The 20,651-nt window shown below is 37.0% G+C and overlaps 1 protein-coding gene across 7 annotated transcripts in view; it reads left to right on the top strand.

Annotated features, from left to right (window-relative positions):
• PDE4D (phosphodiesterase 4D) overlaps window positions 1–20,651 on the top strand; it is a 594,225-nt gene that overhangs the window by 341,584 nt on the left and 231,990 nt on the right. The gene's annotated exons all lie outside the window — the stretch shown is intronic.

The following is a 20,651-nucleotide window of genomic DNA, read 5'->3' as shown; positions in this document are numbered from 1 at the left end:
TCCATCCATTCTTACTATTTAACTTCTTATGCAGTACTCTAGATAAAAATTTTTATATTTCAGAAATATGGAAGGCTAAAGCCCACCTGGAATTGAATCTGGCAAAGGTGATAAAGGATAATAAAAAAGGCTTTTTAAAGTATGTTAACAGTAAAAGGAAAACTAGGGAGAATATGGCTCCCCTACTAAGTGAGGGGGGTGTTCTGGTAATGGGGGATGCTGAGAAGGTGGAGATACCGAATGCCTTCTTTGCTTCTGTCTTCAGTGAAAAAGTTCTGCCTCGGGAATTCCGAACCCTGGAGGTTAGTGAGAGGGTGTGGGGGATGGAAGACTTCCCTTTAGGAAGGAAGAGGTGTTCCGAGAGTGCCTAGGCAACACCAATGTTCATAAATCCAGGGGACCCGATGGGATGCATCCACGGGTGCTGAGGGAACTGGCAAAAGAGATTGCTGAACCACTCTCTGTCATCTTTGAGAGGTCTTGGAGAATGGGGAAGGTGCCTGAACACTGGAGGATAGCCAATGTCACTCCTGTCTTCAAAAAGGACAAGAAGGAAGATCCAGGTAATTACAGGCCAGTCAGCCTCACCTCTGTCCCTGGAAAGGTGATGGAACAGCTTGTGCTGGATGCCATCTCCAGACAACTGAAAGAGAAGGAGGTTATCAGGAGTAGTCAGCATGGGTTCACCAGAGGAGGTCATGCTTGACCAACCGGGTAGCCTTTTACGATGTTGTCACATGCTGGGTGGATGTGGGGAGAGCAGTGGATGTAGTCTGCCTTGATTTCAGCAAGGCATTTGACACTGTCTCCCACAACATCCTTATAACAAAGCTGAGGAAGTGTGGGATAGATGAGTGGACAGTGAGGTGAGTTGAGAACTGGCTGACTGGCAGAGCACAGAAGCCGTTGGCGGTGCAGAGTCCGGTTGGAGACCTGGAACTAGACGTGTTCCTCATGGGTCGGTGTTGGGTCCGGTCTTGTTCAACATCTTCATCAATGACCTTGATGAGGAGATAGTGGCCAACCTCAGCAAGTTTGCTGATGATACGAAGTTGGGAGGATTGGCTGACACGCCTGAAGGCTGTGCTGACATTCAGCAAGACCTGGACAGGCTGGAGAGCTGGCAGTAAGAAACCAGATGAGGTTTAATAAAAGCAAGTGTAGAGTCTTGCATCTAGTGAGGAATAATTGAAGGCATCTGTACAGGTTGGGGGATGAGCTGCTGGAGAGGAGCTCTGTGGAGAGGGGCCTGGGTGTCCTGGTGGACAACAGGTTGGCCATGAGCCAGCAGTGTGCCCTCGTGGCCAAAAAGGCCAGTGGCACTCTGAGGTGCATTAAAGAGCGTTGCCTGCTGGTTGAGGGAGGTGATCCTCTCCCCCTACTTTGCCCTGGTAAGGCCTCATCTGGAGTACTGTGTCCAGTTCTGGGCTTCCCAGTACTAAAAAGACAGAGATCTCTTGGAAAGAGTCCAGCGGAGGGCCACAAAGATGGTGAAGGGCCTGGAGCATCTCCCCTATGAAGAAATGCTAAGTGAACTGGGTCTGTTTAGCCTTGAGAAAAGAAGACTGAGAGGGGACCTGATCCAGGCTATAAATATCTAAGGTGTGGGGGGCAGAGTGGTGAGGCCAGACTCTTTTCAGCAGTGTGTGGAGACAGAACAAAGGGAAACGGCCAGAAACTGCAGCATAGGAAGTTCCGCACAAATGTGCGTAAGAACTTCTTCACGGTGAGGGTGACGGAGCACTGGAACAGGCTGCCCAGGGAGGTGGTGGAGTCTCCTTCTCTGGAGATATTCAAGATCTGGTGTAGAGAACCTGCTTTGGCAGGGGAGTTGGACTCAGTGATCTCTGGAGGTCCCTTCTAACCCCTACGATTCTGTGATTCTGTGAAATACTATCTAAGGATACTTGCAGCAGTATGTTTCCCAAGATGCAACTTGCTGCCTGTATATTCACAGGTATTTCACTGGATCAGCTGAGGAAACAGAAGCAGAATGCTGGTCAGGGAGAAACACTTTGGGACTTGCATTTACATACTTACATTTATATAGATCTACCTTACCCCTCCTCAAATAGCAAAACAAAACAAAACAGTTTTGGTAAGGACGTGCCTTCACTTTGCATTCTCCCTCTGGAAGGGACTTCTGCGTCCTGGGTATTTTGTTCATGAACATAAGCTGAGAACATCAATGCAGTTGGAATGGGATTTATGTTATTAATAGTGTCCACTACAGGCTGTAAGAGGTATTGTGTTTTTGTTATCAAAAGGAACTTTGATGTTTTGTTAATATTAATGTATTTTAGGAGATACCTTAAAGAAAGATCAAATATAATTAAATGCCCAGAAGAATAAGTAAGATATTTTATCTACTGTTCAGAGTGTCTTGTAAGATCATAAATGAGAAGTACACTGAGACTTTTTATGAAACAGAACTCTAAGATCTTTATGTGAATTGATGTAATTTCATTTTCAGGGCAAAAATATTTTTTAATGAATTTAGTTTTGCTAAATTCATTTTGTATACCTAAGAAGTCAAGACAAGGAACTCAGTGACACTAATCTTACAGAGATTACAATGTGTTCCACAAAGCATTTGCTTCTGTGCAGGCGTTTTCAGCTGTAGAATATCAGAATTCCTTATGTGCTGTGAAATTAAATGTCAAAGGGCAGGGGACTGTATTCTAGACTTCTATGTGCAGTGATGGGAGATGATGAGCTGCAAACCCCAACAGGATTCTTTTAAATAAATAAATAAATAAATAAATAAATAAATAAATAAATGTTGATAAAAAAATGGTGAGATGAATGTCAATCCTTGTCAATCCTTTATCATTGCAGAGTTTCAAGAGCATGTTAAGTCAACATCTGCAGGAAAATGTTGCTACAGTTGTATACGATTTTCTAGTATTTCTGTGATAGAGTTGTGTTGGCACAACACAACAGATCAATGTATTTTAATTGGCCACTGGGACCTTTAGGCTGGAAATTAGAGTACTTCTAAACAGTCAAACAAGTGAGACTCTGGAACAGCATTCCAATGGCATATTGGAGGAAAGTATGAAAGTAATTGACTGCTGCACGCTAAAAATAGTTGTGAGAAGGGTGGTGTGATGTGGACCTTGTGACACCAAGGGAGTAGATCGTATCACCCAGAAGGTTGCTTCTGACGTTAAACATCTTTCTAGATAATAAATTCATTTAACATTTTTTGTCACTCTAAAACTTTCAGTCACATTTGGATTTCCTTCTGAAAGACAACTCCAAAAGATATCTTGTGAGTTCTGCTACACTTATAAAAACACTAACACCTTTTGGTTCTGTGGAATAAACTTTGGGAGCAATGAGCATCTAGTATAACTGCTTTAATAACACCACTGATATATTTCAAGTACTTTAAGTATTCTGTTCCTAATATAAACACTATCTATGTGTAAATGTAAATTTAGTTGAAATTATCTTTTGATACTATATAGGTTTGCTTTTTATTTTCATTACTAATATTGTCCTTAAAATAATTTATTAATACCTGCCTGCAATTAAGTTGGTGTATCAGTCACTTTACTTAAAAATGACTAAAATGAGAAAATTGAAATTGATATAAGCACAAACAAAATCGATAATTAATCTAAAAGCCGATTTGTGAAGGTGGTTCAAAAAGTCATTTAAACCTATGAAAGTGGTATCAGTACCAATAGGGAAATTCTGTTTCAAGCTGTCAAAAGGAATTTTGTTAAATCATATGTTCTTTGTAAATATGGCTTCAGTCAACACGCATAGCAAATGGGGCTTACATTGCATGGTTAGTTTCAGCTTCTAAAAAAATTATGCATAGGAGGAAATAGTTCTCTTCTGCAGCAGTCTATCAGCTTCGAACAAGAATTTAAAATTTTGATGGCATCCTTTCCAACCAGAACTAGGACTCTTAAAGGATTCTTATTTTTCTCCATTCCATAGTTCTTTAGTGTGCCCAAAACACTAGGTTATAGACTAATCAAATGTGGCCATCTTTCTGTTCTTTTCTCTGAGTTGTTAAATTTTATGTATAGTACTCTCGTATTGTTCTATATCGAGGTGAATAGGTCAATGTGCAAACTGCGGAAGGAATTAAATATAGACCCTATTGTCTCACAAGCAAGCTGTTTAATAAATCATGCTTAATAAGCAGCAGCTTCTTATCTCAACAGGTTTTCATCTTGGTGAGAAAAACAGATTAAAAATAATTTATGAATAATCCAAATTAATTCTTAGTTTTTAAAATGGAATAGCTGAATTAAAATCCAGTTACTTCAGCAGTAGTATTTGCAAACTTCCCATTTCTATGTCACATTATAATACAATTTTTAATACATGGGCCTTGTTTCTCATATGGATTAAAAAAAAAACAAAAAAAAAAACCCAAAAACTGGGGCACGATCAAGCAAAATCACATTCCAAAATTGATTATAATTTCAGTAGCTTTCAATTTAACTCTGGTATGTACTTCAAGTATTTCCAGTCAGATCTGTCAAGAAATATCTCTATAAAATAATCTGAATATAATAATCTGTTAAATGCTCCACAGTATACAAAGTTCTGAATATCTCTGTCCATCATAGATTTAATAAAAGTATTATTTCTGTTAAGAATGTCTCTGTTATTATTGAAAGCGTATGGAACAAGCAAACAAACAAACAAAAAAACTCAGAACTTTCTGCTTTCTAATGTTTTCTAGGAGACTGGGTAATTGAAAGAAATACAGTAGGCTTTCTTTGCTAACATGCTAAATAGATGCTACAAACTTGAATATCTTCCACTGACAACCTAATTTTCTCTTACATTATTCATGGCTTATTTGGGTGAAATTTTATATCACTTTAGTTCTTTTGTGTGTGTTCTGTCAGGAGAGGTAGTAATATATCAAATACAGTGACAAGAATACTGGATTTCTTCAATTATATAAGTAGTTTCTATTTTGATTACCTAGTCTATTTGGCAAGATCTAAGAATGCTTTCTCTTTTCCTCAGTACAGACAAAGGTTAAACTGACATTTTCAAACACGTTTGTTCAACAGCTTCCTTATAACTTTCCAAGCAGATAATTTATGTCATGTTTAAGTAGTGCCCTTGTAATGCTTTTTAGTATTTTCATTAATGTTTGGTCCATTTGTTGTCCATCTGAATTTAATTTCATCTCCCACATTTATTATTTTCAGTACTGTACAGTGGTATTGTCAGTTACTCTTATTTCCTATGAAATACTTATGTTTTTCTTCAGAAGAGAAAATTGATACCACTGCTAAACCTTTCCTTATTATTATTGCTGTAAGCATTACTGAACACTGATACTAATACATAAAAGATTGCAAACATAATGATTTACTGGAAACTAATAAAGAGTTTCTATTTTTAATTTTTTTAGAGCCAAGATTCTTGAGAAAATATAGTAATACTAAGGTAGCAAACCTATTGCTTTGTATCCTTGATTTTTTTTTTTTATCCTCAAGTTTCTGAATTCTTATTTAATGATTATTCTCTCACATCCCCTAGTTCTGCATTAAAGTGTGACTATAAATATCTGCAGGTTTGTATCAAATTATATTATCACTGGTGAGAAGAAGGCAGCTTTTAGTACTCTGTAGGGCTTTTCAGCTGTGTGTGTGATCAGTAGGTTAGTTTCTAATAGGCCAGTCCTGAGTTCTTTTAGTACTATTTCCGTGCCTCATAATCCAGCTCTGCTGTAGCTAATTTCATTGAGACGTCAGCAGCTATTATTCTCACTAACGTTGCTGGTATCACTATTAAGGACCCATGTGACATGCGGCTCTTCTCCTGTTTCTTAGTCCTACTGATACCTTTTAACTTTGCAACACGTCAGTCACCTGCTTCAGTGTTAAGAGACTTAATTCCTACTCTGTCGTGATTTAGGCCCTTGACCTTGACATTCACATCTTATTAAAAAGATAATCATGTGCAGATTATCCAGACTAACATTCTGGTAAACAGGACCTGTATTCTTGTCACGGTGAGGCAGGAACAAACAAAGTACAGGCAAAGTAATTTAGCATCATTGGTCATATTATCTGCAGAAAAATTTCATGTATCAATGTAAACAAAGTTACAGGGTACACTGCTACAAGAAATATAAAGATAATTAAAATTTTCCTCTGCAAATGGTCTTTTGTTTTCAGGGAGATATGGATCAGCTTTCAGTGGATGTTAAACAGAGTTTTAGTTTAAAGGACTTGAAAGACAGTGATGGGGTTGAAAGACAGTGGAAATCCATCAACTCAGGGTAGTTCTAGGGCAGAGCTTGATTTAAAGGAGTAAGATGGCATAAGGATGATCCAAATGTTCTTTAAAATCCTGCTAGATTCTGACAACTAGTAGCAAATGCAAAAATTGTGCTGCTGTTTAAAATTCATTCTGCAGAAGCACCATACAAATAGTCACTGTTTTAGCTAGACTTCTGCTGAGAGAAATTACGTAAGATTGCTATAACTGCAGGAGCAAAATGCACTGAATACCTGATCCTTTTTTAAATTTGATCAAAAATATTTTTGTCAATTTAAATGGTTCTTTAATTTCAAATGGCAGCAATGAAAACCAATATCAGAGTTCTCAAATGTCCTACTTAAGAGTCTTTGAAAATTGCCAAGTAATCAGTTCAGTGTTTTTTCTAAGTCTTGGTTCTTTAGTTGAGATTTTTTTCCACTTCACACAGAGATTTTTTTGAATGACTTTTGTTTTATAATTATAAAATGATTCAGTATCATCTAGAGTTAAGTTTCACCTTTACTTCCCCTTTTAAATTCCTTAGTGATTACTTATAGGGCTCAGGTCAATTCTCAGATCTGTGGCATTTAATTCTTTCTCTTCAAGCTGAAATAAATGTGTCTTGCCACTCAAAGGGCAAGTCATTTCCAAATGGTTATACATGGTCATGCCTTTCCAAAGTCTGACACGGCTAATGACACAGCAACATACTGAAACAGGTCAAAGGAAATTTGAAAGAGTGAGTTCAATTTTACTGTGTTTGCCTAACACACTGTACATCATAGTTTAAAGAAGAGCATGTAGCTCTATTATTCTGCAGAATTTTAGCTCAGTAATACAGTTTAACATTTTCTGCCTTTGTGTTCAGTCCATATTTCATGCTCCTTAGTATCCCTTTGAGAAAAATTGTTGCTTTGAAATTGTCAGCTTCTTCTTACTCAGATGTGTGGTGGAGTTCTCTTGTTTTTTCCTCATATTGAATTTTTTAAAAATTTCTCTTACCTGAAACCTAAGCTAATGGAATTAACATATTTAAATGTAATATACTGATTAAGAAATGGAAATCTAAAATAATTCAGACATCCACTTTCAGTTGCCCCACAAAATGTGGCCCTACTGTTGCTTAATCAGACATTCCCAGCTTTGTTGTTGTTTAGTAAACTCCAATAAATCATCACTTGCTGCACAAGAAATTTTTGGAACCAGTGTAATAATCAATTTCTAAATTTAGAAAATATTGACAGAAGTCAACAAAAGCTCAGCTAGTTAAGTGTATGTGAAAGTCAAGTGAATTATTAACGTGCTTGTGCCCAACCTGGGGTTGCAAATTTGAAAATTATGTGTGGCTAGATTTTTATTCGGTGTGGAATTCCAGAATTATTTTGTTTTAGTTATCCTAAGAAAATTAGTAAAGTGATTATTTTGCAGGCTTTTCAACATCGAAACAAATTCCCAAGGATAAGCATTTCGCCTTCAAGGAAAAAATATGCTGTGTTAACCAGCTTATTTTATTCTGTTAAACAGTGCACTGAATACTTTTTGTGTTTCTGCTTAGAAACAGCCCCATGTCCAACACAGCCAAGTGTGTGATCTTGAAAGAACTGAGGCTCACACTCATCAGAGCCACAGCATGCTTCCTGCCTTTCATTCACTGACCCCAAGAGTAGCTGTTTTCCACTTTGTAGGTGATATTTTAAACAGAGAAGTTGATAACATAATCAAATTAGTTTTGTTGTTGCTTACACAAAGTGACTGGCTGTGTTATAAACTCTGCATATTGACACTGGATATTAGATAAAGTTAGAAAATCTCTGGGTGGTTTCTGTAGCATCCCGGTTTCTAACAAATCCATTAAATAGACAAATGAAGAGACTGTAACTAAGCATTTCATCCATGCAAATGCTGTGATTCACTTACAAAAGAATCACTTAAATTTATACTGTAGGGAACTGAGTAGACATATGCATGTAGATTCACAAGTTTTTAATAAATTATCCAATATTACATTAGTTTCAAAATGAGAGTCCCACTAGAATGAATTCTGAATATGGAGAGTTCACAAAATATTGTAAGATATTAATGCTTACTTCACCAGAAAAGATAGAGAAAAAGAAAAAATCTGACTTTAAGGAGACATAAATCTTAAATAACTCTATTATTGGGAAACAGCCAGAACTGGAGCATAGGAAGTTCCGCACAAAGGTGCGCAAGAACTTCTTTATGGTGAGGGTGATGGAGCACTGGAACAGGCTGCCCAGGGAGGTTGTGGAGTCTCCTTCTCTGGAGATATTCAAGATCCACCAGGACACCTACTTGTGTGGCCTGGTGTGGGGAACCTCAATGGTTCAATGGCAGGGGGGTTGGACTCAATGATCTCTGGAGGTCCCTTCCAACTCCTACAATTCTGTGATTCTGTGATTATGAGAGCTTCTGTTTGTGGAGCCTGTTCTGTGCATGAGACTTGAATACTACATATTATTTTAAAAAAATAATTAGGTATGTAACACTGGCCTCTATTTTCACATTCTATTTTTTCTTGACAATATGGTATTAATCATAGAAGTATAGAATTGTAGAAAGGTTTGAATTGGAAGGGGCCTTTAAGATTGTGTAGTTCCAACATCCCTGCTATAGGCAAGAACATCTCCCACCAGAACAGGTTGCTCAAAGCCCCATCCAGCCTGGCCTTGAACAACAGGTTCCTGTTCCAGTGTTTCATGACCCTCACAGTAGAGAATTTCTTCCTGATATCTAATCTAAATCTACCCCCTTCCAGTTTAATGTCATTTTCTCTCATCCTGTCACTACATGTCCTTATAAAAAGTCCCTTCCCAGTTTTCCTGTAGGCCCCCTTCAGTTACTGGAAGGCTGCTGTAAGGTCTCGTTGGAGTCTTCTCTTCTACAGGCTGAAGAGCCTTGGCTCTCAGCCTGTCCCCACAGGGGATAGCTTGATATCCTTCTTGTAGGGAGCCCCAGAAATGACTCAGTACTCCAGGTGGGGTCTCATGAGTGCAGAGTAAAAGGGCAGAACCACCTCCCTCGACTTGCTGGTCACTCTTCTCTTGATGTAACCCAGGATACAGTTTGTCTCCTGGGCTGCAAGCATACACTGCTGGCTCATGCAGAGTCATTCATCAATCAACATACACAAATCCTTCTCCTCAGGGCTGTCCTCAAGCCATTCACTCAACCTGTATCTGTGCTTGGGATTGCCCCAACCTAGATAAATGAATGCTTTGAGAAGATTTATATTATAAATCCGAGCTTTATGCCAATCTAATATTTGAGTTTTTATTAAGTCTTGTCTAAGAAGATTGCATGCAAAGTTATGCTTTTGCATTTGACCATAGCTTCTCCTTAAATGCAGATTTTTTATGATGGGAAAGAATATATGAGAATTCTCAGGTTCCCACACAGCTTTCTATTAATTTAGAATGTGTTTTGGGTTATACACAAAGTAGCTCATGGATCAGAATGCTGTTTAGAGGGGTGTAATCAAATGTAAGACTATATGTTATGAAGTATGATGTTGATAATTATAATGGGTTTATTGCAATTTACAGAAAAGTAGAAAAATGGCTGAAACATTGTAAGGGCTTCATACCAATCACTTTGTCAAGTATATAACATATTTTTTGCTCAACCAAATATTTGTAACTACATTTAAGACATGAGTCTCAGGTTTCTTCAGTTTAGTTCTCTCACTCTGGGGTACTTCCCATCATCATAATTTTCTTCAACAGATACAATCTCAGATTGTTAGCATTTTTTAAAAAAATCATGAAAGTGTACGTTCTACAACTTGTTGTGGTTCTTTCCCAATTCTAGATCTGATGTGACTTGTGACACACACCAAGAAAACCCATATTCTGAGAGAAAGATAGACTATAAACCTCGAAGTTAGTGGGGTATTCCACACACCTGAGAGGGCTCACCTACTAAGGTTTCTTCACACCATTTGATTATGCTACCAATAGCTTGGAACATAAGATCTATTCAAAGTGTTACTATTGGAAGGTAAAAAAAACAGTATGACAGTAGTTGGAAAAGAACATTTCCCTTTTCAGTGGTCCATCAATCCTGTTTCTTCATCAGTAATCAGAACACCAAAATTGTGTCTGTTTTAATGTTTATTTTATATTTATCTATGTCTTAATTTTGCTATTAAAAATCCTACTTGGAAGAAAAGATGTACCAACATTTTCAAACAATATAACAGCAACAACAATAAAAAAAAAAGGAAAAAAAGGTATTCACAAGTATATGTTTATAATAATGAAATAATGTTTATAATGTTTATACAAGTATAAACAATCCTTGCATAGCTTTAATAGGTAAAACTGTATCAAAAGAACTTCTATTGTGTAGAACCTGTGGAAGAAATAGTAAAACATGTTTTCTCTCAACCTAGTGCCTTAATTTTGGTACTTTTTAATAGTAGAAAATACTCCATAGTTCAGCAGTATGCAGCATGACATTAACATATGTAAAACACTGAACTACAGGGTGGCTTACAGAAAGGAGTATGTATTAGAGATGAATTAATTTGCAGGCGTTCAGAGTCACAACTTTATTCACTGTTACCATCTTACTGGCATCTTGCTTGGTATGTTTCACACCAGTCCTCCTTGGTACAATTCTGTTGCACAAATCTCATTAGATCTAGATTTGGGAAGGAATCACAGGAAGTAGTACGCAACCCAAATGTCTTCTGTGACAGTTCATTTAGGAAGATTGTGGATTTATCTGAAATTTGAATATTCCCCAGATTTCCCCTGCAGACACAGTGATTTTCTATGAATGTCACTGATGGAGCTAAGATGAACAAGACAGCTTCTAACATTGAAAGAGTAATGCATATTTTACATCTTGTTTAAAGTACAGGAATTCAACCATTCCCCTCTCCTTTACACCCTACTGGCTTAAAAATGATACATCCCTTTCTGCATTTAGTTGTTTTGCAGGAAAATGAAGTTTAACATGCAACACCCATTCCAGCAGTAGCTTTGATTCACAGTTCAAAGTTTCTTACTGCCAGTGTAATTTAATACTGTGATGCAAATGTATGACATGCTATTTTAAAGAGAAATCAGGAACTTACTATCTTAAATACAGTTACATATTTACATGAATAGCTCATTATTCAAAATATTTCTTTCATGAAAAAGCTTTATTTTTCTTACTTATTCCTTTTATTTATGCAATTTTTCCAGGGTACTTGACTTCAATAAAAAACAATTGATTCATTATTATATTTTTCTACGAAAATATCAGTGTTCAAAAAATATAAAATCTTTAATTCATACTAATTTTATGGAGGGGTAGTGGCTGTTCTTAAGAAATTTAATGTTCTTTATTATTACAGTTGACTGTAAAGATCAAAATCAATAATAATCTTTTTTTCAATGTACAAATTGTTCACAGTCATAGAAAGTAATTCCTAATTCAAAGAGTTTCATATAAAAACAAGGGAGGGGTGAGGAGGAAATTCACAGGCAGAAAGTGCCTGTGGTGTGGCCTGAAACATAACTTTATTTTTTCTCGTATTTTCCAGATAAAGGTGTTTTAGTTCAAGATTATTGTTTATATTCAAGCTATATTGTAAAAGTGGACTTGCTGTATGTGTGGATGGAATGGCTGCAACCAAGGGTATCTGTAGTCTGGTATTCTGGAAAATGTTGTATGAGACTTCCCACAAGTGCCTTCCTACTCAAATTATTTTAAGCCCAAAAATTTCTTAAGTATTTGTCCAGTCTCCTCTGGAAGCTATGTGCAACATCTTTTGGCAATGAATTCATTAAGTAGCAACATTCTGTTATATGAGGAACAGAGTGCAAAGTAAGGAGCGAAAATCCCAAGGATCTGTACTGAGTCTGATCCTGTTTAATATCTTCATTAATGATATAAGCATTGAGGTAGAACACCCTCAGTAAAGTCATGGATGACTCAAAACTGGGGTGATTGGCTGACTGACCAGAGGGCTGTACAGCCATCAGTAGGGAATTGGACATATGAACCTCATGAAGCTCTATATGGAGAAGTGTAGGGAAGAGTAACTGGAGTAGAAAAACACCAAGGCACCAGTGCATGTAGAGGATCGCTCAGATGGAAAGCAGCTCTGCAGAGGAGGGCCCAGAAGTCCTGGTGGACATCATGTTGAACATGAGTCAGCCATGTGCCCTTACTGCTAAGAACACTAACTGTATTCCTGACTACATAAGGCAAAGTATCACCAGCAGATTAAGAAAGGTGATCCTTCCTCTCTACTCATCAGTAATGAGGCAAAACTCGTGTTCAGCTGTGGGCTTTCAGTACAAAAGAGACCTAGACATACTGGAGAATCCAATGGAGAGCCACTAAGATGCTGAAGGGTCTGGAGTAATTCTTCTGTGAGGAGAGGCTGACAGAGCTGGGACTGCTCGAGCTGAAGGTTAAGAGAATCTCACCAGAGTCTATAAATGCCTGGAGGGAATTTGCAAAGTGTATGGAGCCATGGTGTCTTTGGTGGTGCCCAGTGCCAGGACATGAGGAAATGGGCACAAACTGGAACACCCTCTGAACATCAGGAAGAACTTTTGTCATGTGCAGGTGATGGAGCATTGGAATTTCTTATCCAGAATGGTTATGGAGTCTCCTTGGAGATCTTCAAAAGTCAGCTGGCTCTAGGTATCCCTGCTTGAGCACAGAGACTAGATAAGATGACCTCCAAAGGTGCATGACAGCCTTGACCATTCTGTGATTCTGTGATAAAGCCAAAAATCTTCTAACCCCATTTCTGAAGACAATTCCTACATAACTGTTTATCCTTATTTTGTCCCACTCCGTACAGTGGGACATAACGTTATTAATATGATTCACAGTTAAAATATTTATGCATCTCTTTAAAACCATTCAAATATTTTCCTGACCAAATCTAGACCAACTACTTGGCTTCTAAATCTCAGGTGTTCACATCCCCTATCATCATACTCTTTGAAAATAACCACTTACATACCCATGAGCTTGTTGTGCACATGCAAATCAAGTAGTCGTAAAAAGGGTGTCTAATAGAATCCCCATTTCCTCCCATTAAAGACTACAGAATGTACTAGGGCATAATTTTGCATGCAGCTGTTTGAATAAATTTAGCACCACATAAAATTCACTTTTGTTGCAAAAAGCAGCACCAAAACTGTTGTCTATGAGATTATATGAAAACAAATGTAATTGTGTTTTAAAAAGTTTCCAAAGATCCAAACTTTATAAAATACTACAGTTCTGGTGAATTGTACCATATGGTGACTTTAAGTTTGGCATTCATATACTTATGTTTTAAATGCATGAAGGCATACTACAGTATCTACAGGACCTTAGCTGCACTGGCAGTTGACCACAATATATTGTTCAGTAAACAGCCCTGCACTTTTTCCTTAAATTTAGTCATTGCAAACCCGTCACAGATTCCAAATGGACTATTCATGAGATTTCCTTATCTCTTCCTATTGTAGAGCCTATCAGCTTCACAAAGGTTACACGATGTGCTGTATTAGTACTCACAGAATTTCCCTAGACTGATTTTCCAGAAGGGGGTTTGGAGTATGAAGAGACATCTACTAGCGTGCAACACGTAATTTGAAGTATCCAAAGTTTAATTGTCTGATATTTTCAATACTTCAACATTACAAACTTCATCCAGTTGCAAATGAGCTTTTGCAGTTAGATGTGCTCTGCATTCCTAGGAATCTATCCTTCAAATTTATAGCTAAGTACTTCAAAAAATGTGTGGTGTTCATATGGAGATCATTTGTGGGGAATGTGAATGGACTTAAACATTCTGTTGTTTCATGGGAGCTGTATCAGTAATGAACTACCTTTGGGCAAACAATCAGGAAGAACAATTTCTGACTGGATGGCTAATCTTAGGCAAAGACATAAATAGTTGAAAAATCACATCTTAAAGGAAATATCAAAGAATGTTAATTACTGAAGTGTTGCTAGTTTTATCAAAAGAACTGTCTTTGAAATGTAAATATAGATTACTAATAGATTCTCTCCTGTTTGTGAACATTTTGTACAAAAAAATGTCATTCAAGATACTTAATTTTTTAATGTAATAAAATAGTAAGCATCAATTTACTCCATAGATACACCTTTGTGTCTTAAGAAAACTGTTCTGTTTTTCAAAGATTTTATTTTCCTGGACCATTACCTGATAAATAGTAACTTGTTTCTATAATACTTAATGACGCAGGACCCTATCTGGCATTATATCAAAATGTGCAGCTGGCTATTAATTACTGAAAACTCCTCTACTGCTCTGACTAAAGCATCCGCCAAAGATCTGATTCAGCAGATTCCTTTTTTCTTGTTTCTTCTGTAGTACCACCCCTCCCAAAAAAAAGTAATTCACACTTAGTAAGTTAATCATGGATACAAAATCTGTAATCAGCATGAAAGCTGATTGCACTAATGGTTTCTATTCCTATTCTTTTCCTTTACTGGTTTTAGTCTTGAAACAATACAGTAGCTTCACTTTTAAGTTTTCCTTCAAACTTTACAGAGAAAAGTTTTAGTTGGTTTTACTTCTGTTTCTGTGAAATATTTACATGCAGTGTATTAGTACATAATGCTTTGATATATCTTGAATTTTCTATTTTATTAGATGCTGTTAAGCCTCCTGTATCCAGGGGCTGATGGAGGTGAGGCAGCTATACCTCTGTGTGCTCAGGTCTGGCATGGCAGCAGCATGAGTGCTATCCCCAGGAGGGGTACTCAAGAGTATGCACAGTACACATAAACACATACAGATGCTCACAGCCTCTGAGATCAACACAGACAATAGCATAGAGGCAAACATAGTAGCACCAATAGCTTCAAGCCCTCTTTGGCGTATCAGGATGAACACGTTATACCAGTAGCTGACCACCTGTGTCCCAGCACACCCCACTGCTGCCATGACTTTCCAGAGCTGGAGCCATGCCCATAGCCATCAGCCTGTGAGATGCTGTAAGGAGCCTCTCTCACTGACTCATGGTGCAGGGTGTCACCTTCAGCCTGATGGCTCTTCTGGGGTGACTCTGTGTTGGGGTAGGCAAAGAATCCCTTTTTGAACTGGGTTATTGGGTTTAACCGTCCTCCCAGTGTGCCTCCATGCTCTTCTATTTGTGTGTGTGTGTGTGTGTATGAAGAAGAGCATTTTTATCACATAACATATAGTTTTTCTGCTACTCTGAAAATGTTGGCACTTGGAGCATTTGGAGGATTTCTTAGTTTATACTAGAAATACCACAGTAACCTCACTGTGATAAATCTTCTTTAAAAGCATATGTTCAGACAGTGTTGCATGAAAGGATAACGCTGGTTTATAGAAGAAATGAAAAGTAAAGGGCATATTCTGAATATAAGAATCAGTGGATAAAACACAGTGAGAGGCACCTGACAAAAAGCCTCATAGTTGTAATGGGAGATTAACTGTGGCATCTGTCTACATCTCTCTGGTTTTTCAGGTGTATTCTTCCAGCAGCAATTTCTAAACCTACATTTCAGATTAGGAAAAGGTTTTTCACTAAAGAGCGGTCAGGCCCTGGAACAGGCTCCCCAGGGCAGAGGTCATGGCACTGGTGGCCTTCACAGGTCCCTTCTGACTCGGGATACCATTCTGTGATTCTCTAATGGTGAGGAAGTGAGTCTACAAACTGGCAGATAGGAAGGCATCTGGAAAAGCCAAGTTTGGATTGAGATTTCACTGAATGGTTTTAATAGATTTATGGAAATGTTCTGGTGTTTCAGAAATTGTGCTGTATTAGAGTTCATTTCAAGAAAAAAAAAAAAGAAAAGAAAAAAAAGAAAAAAAAAGAAAGGGAGTAAATGTCTTTTTAGATTTTACAGGACCCCTGAATTGACACTGAGTGAAAGCCTGTCAGAGCAACTAGCTTCCAGAGTCCCACTAAGGGCTTGTATGTTTTCTAATGCGTTTTGTGCACTTCTACAGGTCAGACATCCAAGGAATGCTAGCGGCTAAATGTAGTCTGACTTTACCAATCATTTAGTTGTTAAAATGAGCTGTCCTGAATAAATAACTGAGCCTGGGAATTTGAAAAATGAGGGCACTGTGGCTGGAACTGAAGACTTGGCAGAAGTATTTGTGAAGGGGGTTAACATCACAGACAAGTAATTGGTTCACATAGCAGTATTTTTTCTGACCTCAGAGAGGAAGGAAAGTCTCACTCTGTAAATTCTTCTTTAGGAGAACTGGCAATTTGCTGTGGCAATATATTTTCTTTTTTAGATGAAAATACACTCTGAAAATTCTCTTGCAGTTTCTAACTAAATGCCAGTGTTAACTTTTAATATATTTATTTAATCACAGTAAAATTGTATCAGTCTGTTTGTCAGGCACATTTTTTAGGTAGATTTTTAGGTACATGAAGGACCTAATAATTAATAAATTAATAAATAAAGATTAAATGTCTTATCTCCAGCAAAGCTGGGAAGGGTAAGTTTGCTGGAAACCAGTAAGTGGTATTTCTAGACTGAAATTCATTAGGAGGGCAAAATAGCTGTATGCTTAGTTTGTAGTGACTGTGTAGCTACTTTATTTTTTCTCTCTCCAACTCCTCTTTTTCTTTCGTTCTTTTTTTTCCTTTTTTTTTTTTTTTCCCCCTCAATCCAAGCTTGAACAGTAAAGAAGGTCAGAAAAGATGAAATTCTTCTCTAATTACATGTGGGCTTTCAATACATACGGAATATGTACCATTCAATATACTACAAATTTTCTGGAGATATCAACATTATTTATTTATTTATTTATTTATGCACAAAAGTCATCTTTGCCCTGGAAAAGAGAATGACTTCAGATAGTTACCTAACGGACAAAGAATGTGAGGTTTTCAAATGACAGCTGCAACCAGCCATGGATCAAAAAGCATCTACAGTGTTCTTGTCTGAAAAGGCTCCATTTAGTTTTTTGTACAGTTTTTATTGAAATCTTTTCCTTACCTGGGAAGAGCTGACCTTTCAAGACAGACTGGAAAAAAATGAAAATGACATTAATGGAAAAGTGCTTTTACAGAGATCAGACATTGTTTAGTTCTGTGGTCTCTATTTTGCTTTGAGTCCAATGTTCAAGGTTCTCATTCTTTTAATTATGAAGAAAGTAGAATAGTAGATGATGAGAGAAATTTTATAATAAAATGTCTTCTTTTTTTTTTAAATACAATTTTATAATAATAAAAAATATGTCTCAATCAACCTCCAGGGATCTGAGTTAAAATCTGATCCTCATGGCACCGACAGCAACTTTCTCGTTGACACCCTAAATGGGAGAATATTAAGAAAAAAATGAGAGAATACATATAGGGAGATGAAAATTTGCTCAAGGCATTCTGTACTTTCAACTCCTTAGTAGCATGCTGAAATCGGTGGGACCAGTGATTTTCTATACAGTCTAAATATGCACGGTGTGGACTTTATCATGGCTCCACAGAGAAAGCAGTGTATTTTTTGACAGTCTATTTAGCAGGTATAATATTCCTACTGTCCTGTCTAGTGGGAGCAAAAGACAGGCTACAGAGCCCCTTCTGCTGTTTCTGTCTTTTAATGTCCTAGTGATTGTATCATAACTCTGTATCCTCAGTACAAACTTGAAGGACTGTGAGACTTTGTGCTCTGCACACGTTTAGCTGGTCAGATTTATGCAGCAGGCAGGAATGTTGTCTGAAGTAAATAACACGAGACCACACAGGATGTATGCTTCAGTTCCTCAGAAGTTTTGCAGTCCTAGAATGAATAAGTAGGTGCTAGCGTGCTTGTGAGATTTCCTGATATTCTTCTATTATGTCTCACCAAGTTCTCTTCTCTTACAAGAATTTATATACTCCTTTTTTCTTTTTTCTTTCTCTTTTTTTTTCTTTTTCCTTTTCCTTTTTTTTTTTTTTTTTTTTTTTAAACTAGCTGGAAAAGTCTTTGGAATGAAATTATCATTTTTCTCTTCACTTATATTTCACTACTATAATCTGAGTTTAAAACACCTATTTGCTTATTTAATTTATCTGTACATAGTCTGGGTGACTCCAGCAGTCGTGAAAAATTATCAACTATTTAATATAGATTAGAAAACTTTTTTGATAAAAAAAAAAAAATGCCTGTGTACTTATTTAAGAAGGAACATTCCAAATTAAGTGCTGGGATTTACCTCTCTCTTAAGACCCTTTCTAGTCCCATGCTTTTAGATTATGCCTTCATTTTATAGCTTCATCGGAATGCTTTTGACCTTTTCTTTAACTGCTGTTGCAAAGGGCAGATGAGTATTTTAAATCATTCTTCAGTTCTCTATTCCTCCATGAAAAGAGGAAATGAAAATTCTCATATGTCTTTTTATAGTTGAGCCTACCACATTTTTACCTTCCTCTTTACTAGGTACTTGTGGTTTTTTTTACCAGCTTTCATAAATGTTAATTTTGAAGTGTTACCCATATGCTAGTTATGAAAATTAAGAGACTATACAGTTTGGTAAATTCAAGCCAAATCTAAGAATATTATGTGGTCAGTTTTTCAGAAGTTCCTAAACTGGTGCCCCTATGCAGCATCAATTTACATGTCACAAAAATATGCAAGAAAGAAGAAAATGAGAACAGTAAAGGGATAGGTCCATCTGTGTATGGACTGAAAAAGCATTGGGTTTAAAACTTATCATCTGTTTCTCAGTGTAACTGATCATTATACTCTGGCCGAAGTGCTCTACAGAAGTATTTAAATGCCTAATGCCTATTGATTTTGATACAGGAAGTTATGAACCTAAATTGGAGGATGGAATCAAATTCCCCACTGCCTTGCTTGGCAGTCAGTACTTTAATTTTCCATGAGAACAGTCTGAAGAGAATCCAAAAAAAGGTGCTACTTTTCAGAAGCAGTAAAATGGCAATGAAAAATTAATTTACTTATCTGCTTCTCTCCTTTTTTTCTATATCTTACAACTGCTGATTGTTAGCCAACCTTCTTTATGCTACTTAGCTACTAACCTATATAGATAAAGGTTGCATGACTAAATAGGTACATCTCTATACCACTCTGCTCTACAACATGAAGAAAATTTTGACTGGCTTGACTTCTGATACGCTACACTTACTCCCTACCATGTTCATCAATACTCTGTCATTACCTTAATGTGTTTTCATGTCTGTATTGCTCATTATTATCTAACTATGTTTGCTTCTTTTCTTTAGATTCTAAGTCTCTGAGCATAGGGGTTGAGTTTTTTGTTCCGCTCATCAGCTAGCATATTAGACTTACAGCTAAAAAGAAATAGCTAAAAAAAAATAACAGTGCTCATAACATGCAGAGGTCCTTGGGGATGCTGTATAAGTGCTGTCAGAGATCATTCTTAAATCTGAATGATAGGTATATATGTGAGGGCTGCTCCAAAAATAAGGCCTCCTATTTTATTATGTTGACTAAAGGCATCAGAGACCCACAAAGTTGGTGGTATGAGAAGAGAGGTTGAACCTTGCCACCAATGTTTCATTACATTTTGTTGCTATGAGACAGATGGCAGCAGTCTAACAAAATGGCATCTGACATGGAAGCGCATATGAAATAAAAGTTTGTCACTGAATTCCTTCATGAGGGAAAATGGCATCTATTGACATGCACCGACAGTTGCTAAATGTTTATGGAGACCAAATACGTGAGCACAGTGAAGTAGTTGGTGGTGCACTGCAGCAGTGGCAACAAAGACAGTGACAGTGAGCCTACAGTGGTGAGGATTTTTATGAGCCTGGCATGCAAGCTCTTGTTCAAGGCTGGCAACAGTGCATAGCCAGTCATATGCTGAACTATGTTGAAAATAGCATGACTATGTTGAAAAATAACGTTTTATAGCTGATAATTTGCTTTATCAATTTCTACTATTGTGCTCTTCATATTTTTGGTAGTTTCCATGGAAATAAATGGGAGGCATTACTTTTGGAGCAATCTGTGAGATTTCCCTCCTATACATCCTGTTACTGTGTCAAGATTATTTGTTCCATTTATAACCCATTTTACAGATATTCCTTAACGATTTTGATTTACTCATTTATTAGTCACAAATGAATGTTTATATTGCTTGCCTGCTAAATAAGTTTGAAAGAACTTGAGTGGAATTAGTATTATTCTATCAGAATGATAGTAGTGAAAGTAGCTGTAAATGTCATTACATTGTCATTTCAATGCAGAAAAACATACACCAAGACAACAATATGAAGATTTGTACGTAACCTGACCTGTCATGTTTAACCTCCAGTGACCAGGATAATCTATTCCATTTTTTTTCTATCATTATCATTAAAATAGTATCTAGGCCAAATTCCCCTGGTTGCAAACTAAGCAAGCTTCTTCTTGTCTAACCTTGAAGATAATAATATATCAGTGTAAATATAGCA

The sequence above is a fragment of the Meleagris gallopavo genome, chromosome Z, assembly GCF_905368555.1.
Source record: "Meleagris gallopavo chromosome Z, MGAL_WU_HG_1.1, whole genome shotgun sequence".
NCBI lineage: Eukaryota > Metazoa > Chordata > Aves > Galliformes > Phasianidae > Meleagris > Meleagris gallopavo.
This window is presented reverse-complemented; position numbering and strand designations above follow the sequence as displayed.